General features: G+C 44.0%; 1 pseudogene; it reads right to left on the reverse strand.

Annotated features, from left to right (window-relative positions):
• Nucleotides 1-4,458: 4,458 nt before the first annotated feature.
• Nucleotides 4,459-4,576, reverse strand: LOC124778752 (annotated as a pseudogene).
• Nucleotides 4,577-10,179: the final 5,603 nt, after the last annotated feature.

Consider the following 10,179-nt stretch of genomic DNA (forward strand, 5'->3'; position numbering starts at 1 on the left):
TCTAGAGGCACAAATCTTGAGTTGAAATAACTATGCGTTTCGGAGTGGCAACACTTTACCTGTTCCTAGCGAGTTTTTCGGTAGATGGCTTTAAATGTGGCGTGTTTGTTTCGTTTTCGAGTAAATAATATTAAATTTTCATTGCAACTTTAAGGTGCGTTTACAAGGACCATATTATACGGTGAGGCGTGTCTGAAATAGTGTTGCCGGCTACATTACTGCCCTGTGGCTGTATTACATTGGGTTTTTGCGGTATGACCCGGCAACATTGTTGATGCAGCAAGCTGTCGCAAGTAGTTTCCGAGGGCTGTCCGAGGTGGTGTTGCCTGTGTTCCCCATCGTGTTCAAAGAATCTTTCGTAGGGCCGGGCCATATATACAGTGTCTGTGACTCTACTTCCTCTCACTCTATCCAGGCCGCTTTCTCACGCTGACAGCGCTACAGTACGGTTGTAAGCAGCCTGCTTATGTGTTTTTATGTTGGTAGCGCTATGTAGCGCTCTGTATTAAATCTCTGACTGCGCTGTGGGTAGTCTGTAAGAGACTCTCTGTGGCTGGTCGGTCTTGCAGTTGGAGGTGAAGAGCCAGCAGTGATGGAAGTTGGAAGTTAACAGTCAGCGATGATGGCAGTTGGAGGTGAACAGCCAGCAGTGATGGAAGTTGTGGGTGAGTAGTCAGCAGTGTTGGAGGTTTGCGGTATTAGCACTAACGGACGGTCTGAATGTGAATCCGTCACGGAGACTTATTACTGATGATTATGTAATTTTTTTGAACTGATTGTCACACGATTAAGGTAAAAATACATTGTTTGCTTGCAACAAAATCTTTCCTTTGCTAACCACATGCCTATCGGTAGTTAGAGTCTTCAGTAGCTAGAATCTTTTATTTAGCTGGCAGTATTGGTGCTAATGAAGATTTTTGTGAGGTAAGTGACTTATCAAATGTATAGGTTATTGTTAGGATTTCTACTAATACAGGGTCATTCTTTTGTATTAATTATTTGAAGTCAGGTTCTCAATTTTAAAGCAGTCAGGTCGCGTTATCCTTTAATATTGTGAGTAATTAATGAACGGGAAAAGTTTGAGTTCTGTTTGTCACGGCAAATTCTGTAGGTCAGTGTTGAAATAATAAGAATAAGTAAAGAGAGAGTTGGCTCAGTGCTTAAGAACATCATTTTAAGAAGTTTCACCGTGTCACCAAACACGAGAGAGAGAGAGAGAGAGAGAGAGAGAGAGAGAGAGAGAGAGAGAGAGAGAGAGAGAGGAGGGAGGGAGGGAGGGAGGGAGAGATACGACGCATCACGAAGGAATTATCCGAATCCGACCGTAATCGGTAGATGTGATGTGCATGTGAAGAAAAAACAATTATTACAACTTCAGATGAACTGGGTGATTTGCTCAAGGGAAAGAGCTTCACAAATTGAGCAAGTCTACAACTCATTGGTCTACCTTTGGCGCTTGTGTGAGCAGTTATTTGGCTTGCCATTGATTGACAGAGTTGTTGAATGTCCTTCTCAGTGATCTCGCGCCAAATTCTGGCCAACTGTTGCGTTAGATAGTCAAAATGCCGAGCTAGTTGGAGGGACCTGCCCATAATGCTTCAAAAGTTCTCATTTGGAGGAGGAGGGGGGGGGGGGAGGAGGGATCACTCAACCTTGTTCTCCAAGGCAGGTTTTGGTAAACACAAAGGAAAGCAGCAGAAACTCTCATCAAGTGTGGGCGGGAGTTATCTTGTTGAAATGTAAGCCCAGGAAGGCTTGCCGTGAAGGGCAACAAAATTGGGCGCAGAATATCGTTAACGTGTGCTGTAAGGATGCCACGGACGACAAACAAAGGGATCCTGCTGTGAAAAGAAATGTCCCCCACCACTCTCTGCCAGAACATCACTCATGGTTGTCGAGTAGTATAGCGGACGGCGGTCAGGCTGGTATCCCACCGCTGTCCAGGACGTCTCCAGACACGTCTTAGATGATCATAAGAGCTCACACCGAAGCGAGACGCAACACTGAAGGCTCCAGTCATTGAGATCCCAGGCTGAATGTGTCCGACACCACTGTAAACTGGCTTGTTAGGAGTACACATGTCAATGGTAGTCGCCAGAAGATGCCCTGTGAACTCAGCTCCCTTCCTATGAGGCGCCTATTTATGGTCCTTGTGATCACTGAAGCATCGTATCGCTGAGAATGATGTAGACGGAACTGTGAGTGCCTCTCTGACGATTGCTAGGTCCTCAGGTTTTCTCGTCTGTCTTGGTCGGCCGCTACCTTCTTGACGATACGTTCGGCCATGATTCACCCATTCGTGCTAATGTCGTCGAATAGCGGCATCGTTCCTATTCAGATGTCGAACAGTTCCCCAATTAGTCCAGCTGACTGCTTTGAGCAGTCGTTGTCATAATGTGGAAACGAAGAGACTTATCTGTCATTGGAAAGGGCAGGATAAATGGCTTTCGAGCCAAGGATGGAAGAATTTCCGAAACGACTAAGTTTGTAAACTGTTCACGTGCCGCCATGGTTAAATTGTACCGTGCATGGAGAAACAGCGCTTTCCAAAACAGGCGCCCAACCAACACTGGTGAACCACGGGCCACAGATGGCAAATGCGAACGACAGCCTCGGATATATGTACGTTAGAATAGATGTGCAGCTGTTGAGGAATTGGCGGCCCAGATGAACCAGGGACCGGTTCTAGGCGCTTCAGTCTGGAACGGCGCGACCACTACGGTCGCAGGTTCGAATCCTGCCTCGGGCATGGCTGTGTGTGATGTCCTTAGGTTAGTTAGGTTTAAGTAGTTCTAAGTTCTAGGGGACTGATGACCTCAGATGTTAAGTCCCATAGTGCTCAGAGCCATTTCAACCACGGGGCTACTAATAGTGTGTCCTCAATGACGATTCGGCGAACACTGCTGCATATGGACCTCTGCAGCAGGCGCTTGGTGTAGACACTCGGCGACGAAGGCTGGAATTGGCACGCCACTACCACAAGTGGACGTCCACCGAATGGCGACAGGTAGACTTTTCAGATGAACCACGTTTTGCGCTCCATCGGACAGATAACCGTTGGCGTGTACGTCGTGAAATGTTTGAAGGTGAGCACCCTGCAACAGCCATTGGAAGCATCCAGGCCGGAGGAGGGACCTTATAATCTGGGAAATGTTTTTGTAGCATTCCCTGGATGACCTTGTCATTTTGGAAGACCCAATGGATCAACACAAGTATGCATTTAGCCAAGGGGCCTATGTCCACTTCTACATGCAGTCTTTATCTCCTTGGAATGATGACATCTACCAGCAGGACAATGCAACGCGTCACACAGCTCGCAGTGTAACTGTGTGGTTCGAGGAGCACCAGGATGAGTTTACCGCACCCCCCTGGGCACGGATCTACCCGGATTTAAATCCATTAGAAAATCTTTGGGACCATCTGGATAGGGCTGTTCGCAGCTTGGATTTCAACTGAGGATCCTAGCGCAGCTGGCCACTGCACTGGAGTCGTCATGGCTCAGCATCCTTGTCGGTGTGTTCCAGAACTCATTGAGCTTCTCCGTTTTGTAGCAGGACCCCTGCCCGTCTCACAGCGGTCCTCGATGTAAAATGCGGTTATGCAGACTTTTGACAGGCGATCACATTAATGTGACTGGGCAGAGTATAATGATAATGATTCCTGAACTAATGGATGAGTGCATATTGGATTAGACTACTTCTTATTGGTTTCAATAACTGACATCTAATTAAATGGGAGAATACCAAAAAAATCGAGGATCAGAGGAAGAACAAGTTTTGAAGGCGTACCTATTAGAAGATACCAGCATAAATATCTCGGATGACAAAATCTTTAGGAAATTTGGAAACGGTAGAAGACCTGGAACAAGAATGTTCAAATGTGTGTGAAATCTTATGGGACGTAACTGCTAAGGTTATCAGTCCCGAAGCTTACACACTACTTAACCTAAATTATCCTAAGCGCAAACACACACACCCACGCCCGAGGGAGGACTCGAACCTGCGCCGGGACCAGCCGCACAGTCCACGACTGCAGCGCCTTAGGGAACAAGAATGAGGAAACTTAAAAATAACCGTATCAAACGTTGGTAAGCAGGTCATAGAGACAAAAAGGAACTATAGGAAAAGTAAAGGATTTGAAAACAAGAAATGGAAACAGCAATTAGACTAAAAAAGAAAACAAAAGGCTTTCGAACTGCAAATAATCCCGACAATGAAAACGATGATGAATATATATAACCTAAACTACACCCCGTCCGAACAATCCTTGGAAGGCACAGCGGTACCGACTGGTCGCCGTATCATCCTCAGTCCACAGACGTCACTGGATGAGGATACGGAGGGGCACGTGGTCAGCTCACTGCTCTCCTGACCGTATGTCAGTATGCGAGACCAGAGCCGCTGCTACTCTATCAAGTAGCTCCTCAGTTTGCCTCACAAGGGCTGAGTGCACGCCGCTTGCCAACAGCGCTCGGCAGGCCGGAAGTTCACGCATCCAAATGCTAGCCCAGCCCGACAGTGCTTAACTTCGGTGATCTGACGGGAACCGGTGTTACCACTGTGACAAGGCCGTTGGCATAACGAATATATAGAGAAAAGAAATAATGTGAAACACGTAACTCGGAAAGCACAAGGAGAATGATGATAACCTTTTATTAGTAATATAGAACAAGACTTACGAGGCAGAGAAACAGTCGTTTATGAAGTGAAGGACACAAAAGGCGTGGACGATATTGCTATTGGAACATCCCCTTAGAAAAATTATACATGACTGTGCTTAAACTGACACACAATATTTTTAGCGCAACGAATCTGACTTTCAAAAATCCCTACAAAAGAATGGCCCTGACTAACAATAACCTATACCTTTCATGAATCACTTACCTCACAAAAATCTTCGTTACTCGAACTACTGCAATACAGCGAGCGCCAATACTGCCAACTAAATAAAGGATTCAAACTACTGAAGGCACTAACTACTTATAGGCATAGTTAGGAAATGAGAGCTTTTTATAGAGAACAAACACTGTATTTACCTTAATAGTGTTCAAAAGTCATAATATATATATCAGTTCATGATATCCAGTATTAAAAATTTACTCTTTCTGGCGCACATACGTCCAGATCGTCCGCTCTTAAAATTCTGTCATCTCTCTCCCCACATCCACCACTGCTGGTGGCTCACATCCAACTGCGCAACGCTACGCGCTGTTAACAGGCAACTGCCCAACACTACAATAGCCAACAACAATGCAAACCAGCCACAGACTGCACACAGCAAAGCCAGTGATTTTCATACATAGCGCTACGTGGCGTTACCAACATAAAAACCTAAGCAGCCTACTTACACTATGAAAAAACTGACGGGATCTCTAAAAGCAACAAAGAATAAGAAAGTCACTGGTCTAATTGGTATTAATATGGAACAGTGGAAATATGGTTATTCCTACAGTTAACGCTTCTTCACATGTTCAGTCAGTGACGGAGAAGTAAGAAGTTACCAAAAGACTGGCCAAAGACCAAAGTAATGTCTGTCTTGATAAAGGGTGATAAGAAATAAATGTAATAACTTCCGAGGTATAAGTGTCCTCGGTTTAACTTCTAAATTATAGAGGTTGAAAAGGTATTTGATAATGTGAACAGAGGAAGACTATGGAATATAATGGCTGAGCAAAGTTACTCGTCTCATCTCATAAATGTTATTAAGAATCTACACACAAACGTTGAAACTGTTATAGATATGGTAAGGGAAAATGGACAACATTCACGATAGGATCCCTCTGCCGCTCAGGGAGTCTCTGGACACATTCTTGCTGGTAATAAGTGGAACTCATCACTGAAGACAGTTCTGCTCCAGTCACTGAGATTACAGACAAACATGTCTGGAGTCGCTCCGGACAGCGGAAGGATACGAGCTTCACTTTCGCCCGCCACACAAGCCGACAGACAGAAGTGATGATCTGGGGTGCCATTTATTTCCCAGCACGACCCTTGTGGCTGTCATCCGCGGCACCGACAGCGGTACATCGGCGATATTCTAAACCAAGTTTTCTTGTCCATCACAGCGAGCCATCTTGGGCAAGACAATGCCCCGAGATGGTGAGAATTTCTGTTGCTAGTCTTGCTAAACGCTGGGCAGCAAGGTCGCCGGATCTCTTCCTAATTGAGAACGTTTGGAGCATTACGATCAGGGCCCTTAAAGCAAATCGGTATTTCGACGATGTAACGCGCCAATTGGCCAGAATTTGGCACGATTCCCCTCAGGACATCCAGCATCTCTGTCAAACTGCTTGCATGAGGCCAGAGGAGGACCGACGCGTTATTGACTTTCTCAATTTATGAAGCTCTTTCTCTTCAATAAAACATATATTTTTTTCTGAAATTGTAATCATTTATTTATCTGTACATGAACATCGCACCTACTGATTTCCGTCCTATTCGGATAATTCCTTCGTGGCGGGTATTTGTGATGGTGTTAGAGTAAATAACTTTTTCAGCCTAGTGAACTAATATGCAGAGATACCAAAAATAAAGCATCCTTCCCATAAGAAACGAATAAAAGCGAGTAAAGATTTTTAACTGTATTTTATGGAAAGAAATAAAGACTGTGGATAGCAGCTGAGTGCACGAGTTCGCAACGAGGAGCAGGTTTCAGCGAGGAACTCGTTAGCAGATCCTTTGACAAACAACGTGAACTGATGGGTGAGTTCGAGTTTGTAACCGAATACGATCCTGTTACAACGTTTTGCAAAAAAAAAAATTCATGTCCAACACAATCCCCGAAAAATTTTTTAACGACCAACATGCAAAAGCTGAAAATATTTGAAAATATCAGTGACCGTATATTTTTATGCCATCGTCTTCTTTAATTAAATTAAGTAACGTATCATAGTATTGTTTAATGTGAATGACGTTGCAATATAATCTTCATAAAATACTATTTCGAAAAAGCTTTCGTACCCCACAGTACCCGATCTTCCCCTATCCTACACACAAAGTGAAAAAATTTGTTCTTAGAAACAGTAGTCTCCTTCAATTCATTAAAGACCTCCTCAGTTCCTGTAAAGGTGAAGTTGTTTTTCTGAATTCTTATTTCTGCTAGGGAACCAAATTGAAAAAGTAAATCCTACAAGAATATGAAAGAGATAAGGAAAACCAATACGTCTAAAAGCGTAGCTGAAGCATGCATCTTAAACAATATACACTAGAGAGTAAAGGATTACATAAAACCCAGAGTAGGAATTCATAAAAAAATGTAAGGGAATAGTTAAAAAATGAACCATCTGTGTCATTCCACGATGCACTTTCAGAGTTTAAGCTGAAGATACCCGCCTTCATATTCCTGAGCTCAACACCTTGCTCATTACGGAGGCATGCTGATTTAGTTTCTCAAGCTGAGCAACTAGAACGCATAAAGAATGTAATGCAGAGGCAGGGCTGTCATTATGGCTTCAACGGTCGGAAGAATGTGTGTCTAGTCTGTATAGAGCTGGCAATGGTGGCAGTGTCTTGTGATGAGATGTGAATAAATAATGCAACATCAATTTTGGAATCAACTACAGTAGATTCGTTATGCACCTATTTGTTTGTTAGCTTTCACCATGGGCTCAACGGAAAGTGTAACTAAAAATTGAAGAATCTGTCCGGTACTTGTCAAACTTAGCCGATATATCAGTCGCATAACAGGTATTAATAATACTTCCATAGGTACGCCTGCGACAGCATACTCCAAAGCGCCACGCATTAAGACGGAATTTTTCCTTGGCTTATACCTTGAGTACTATTGGTAATAAAAAGACAGGGTCAAGTGGATAGCCTTGGGCTAGGGACCATTTGTATACTCAGCAGAAGGGTCGTCGTACGGTAAGTATCTTACAGTACAGGGTCAAAGTTTGAATACTACGCTCTTCTTCTAGCTTAGACAAATGGAGCAAATCGGTTCGTTCTTTTGGCATTAAAGTGGCCAACGGTGTGCCATAGGGAGCTTAGGAAAGCGCAGCTTAGTTCGTGGGCGGTTCCTGAGGAAACCCGAAAAAAGCGTTTTTCACCATTTGTTCGCCGTCAGCTGCGCATATATAAATAAATAACCGCAAAAAATTGTTCAAATCTTAACAGTATATTTCCTAGGCATATATCTACAAGTGCCATCTTCCCGTTTTCAAAAATCTTTATCGAGAAATGTCCCAAACATGTGGTTTTTAGGCACCAAAACCGAGACGCGAATTCCAAGATGGCTAAGCACGGAAAAAGGCTGAAAGTTTTACGATGTGTTCTTACAATCACCATATCTAACAACCTTGAAAAAATCTTCTTGGTATCTTTATCCGTTCCTGGGCTACTGCGGTTCAAAGTAGTACACGCAAGACACGTACGTAAAATACGGTGTGAGGTAAACTCGTAGTTTATACAGTTACGTAGCACGGAACAATATGCTGCGAGGTGTCTCCATTATCACTAGAAGAGTTCTAGAAACCCTGTCTTGTTGTATTGAAGTACACGCAAAATTTTTATGCTCGTAAAATCCATACCGAGGTGTAGATTGGTTTTACTTGATTTCAATTTCACATAGGTAAATTATCAAAATTTTAATGACCTCTAAAATTTCCGTATGAGTTATGGGTCCTTCTGTAGCACGGAAAAGAAGGGAACCAGCGGAAAAATAGACCTATCGGAACACAAAAAAACAAGCGAAATGGCTCGCGTTTAATAAAAGATTCTGACTGAAAAGTGGGGTACGGGCTGCCACATTCTACTTACCTCAGCACTTTTTCCCAATACTTTTTGCGTGCGAAAATATTCGCCCTCTTTTTAATTACTATCTCATATCCATCATCAACATCAGCATAAGATATGACCACCACCGCATCGAATATGTAGATATGGAAACAAACGATGACATCATGGGGAACATGAGAATTTATTGCCGTATACGAAACACATACAGTGTCAGACTGCTGGCTGGAGGCTTGAGAAATATACGTCTTCCGTTCGCATCCTACACGTGCTTTGTGGTTTATCGGCGAGGTCTGTCATTCATCAAGGCGTTTATGGTGTGAACTGCAATATGGGATCTTGCATCATGCTGCTGGATTATGTCATTTCGTATTACGGTCATGGAGATATGACAGCAGCTTTACCATTGTTGCTATATGCAAGTAAGTCCGATTTCCATATCCAGTAGTTACCTACACCATGATTCTAGGAGTTGAAGAGGTAAGGTCTCGAGAAACGCTGGTTACTGTGACCTTTCAGCATGTCGTCTACGGACGTTTTGGCGTAGATCTGACGCGCCGGCCGGTGTGACCAAGCGGTTCTAGGCTCTTCAGTCCGGAACCGCGCTGCTGCTGCGGTCGCAGGTTCGAATCCTACCTTGGGCATGGATGTGTGTGATGTCCTTAGGTTAGTTAGGTTTAATTAGTTCTAAATTCTAGGGTACTAGTAACCTCAGATGTTAAGTCCCATAGTGCTCAGAGCCATTTGAACCTCCAAAGACACAAGCCAGTCTCGTCTCTGAACGCCACAGAAAGTCACCCGATGTCCCAGTAGACTCTGGCATTACACCGTGGCAATCTCCATTGTCTGTGGTATGATGTCAGAGGTAATAGATGCTTGACAATACGAGATCTGGATGCAATTTCCTATAACCTGCTACCGACGGTTCATAGTAACACTCTGCTGGAATTTCATCCGCTGGCCTCCGTCTATTCGTCAAAGCCAGCCGAACAAACCCATGAGCTCATCGTGTAGTCCTTCCTGACGGAACCGCACCCATTATTCCTTCCACACTGTTGTCCTGAGTCCATCTTGTCACCATTCGTTCCGCAGTCACTGCACTGCAGCCACAGTCTGTGTGGTATGCTGATATGATGGCCCCCTTCCCTAATGAAAATGATTCGATTTTCCCCAGAGTCTATAATATGGCGGTAAGATGCACGTGCAAGTCCTCTGCGCATGCATGGTTGCGGTCTCCGCCTGAACAGTTCCTGTAATGTTAGAAACGCCCAATAGCCATCACGAACTCACACTGCTCTTCACGAGTAGGAATGATTTTTCTCCCTGTACTGAGAATAACTTAAAGTTAGGATGAAATTTTAATCAGCATACCCAACATTCATGGAACCGTTCGAGTATGAGTTTGATAGCGACAAATAAACGTGTTCATGGCATGAATAATTGTGTG

The sequence above is a fragment of the Schistocerca piceifrons genome, chromosome 2 (genome assembly GCF_021461385.2).
Source record: "Schistocerca piceifrons isolate TAMUIC-IGC-003096 chromosome 2, iqSchPice1.1, whole genome shotgun sequence".
Lineage (NCBI taxonomy): Eukaryota > Metazoa > Arthropoda > Insecta > Orthoptera > Acrididae > Schistocerca > Schistocerca piceifrons.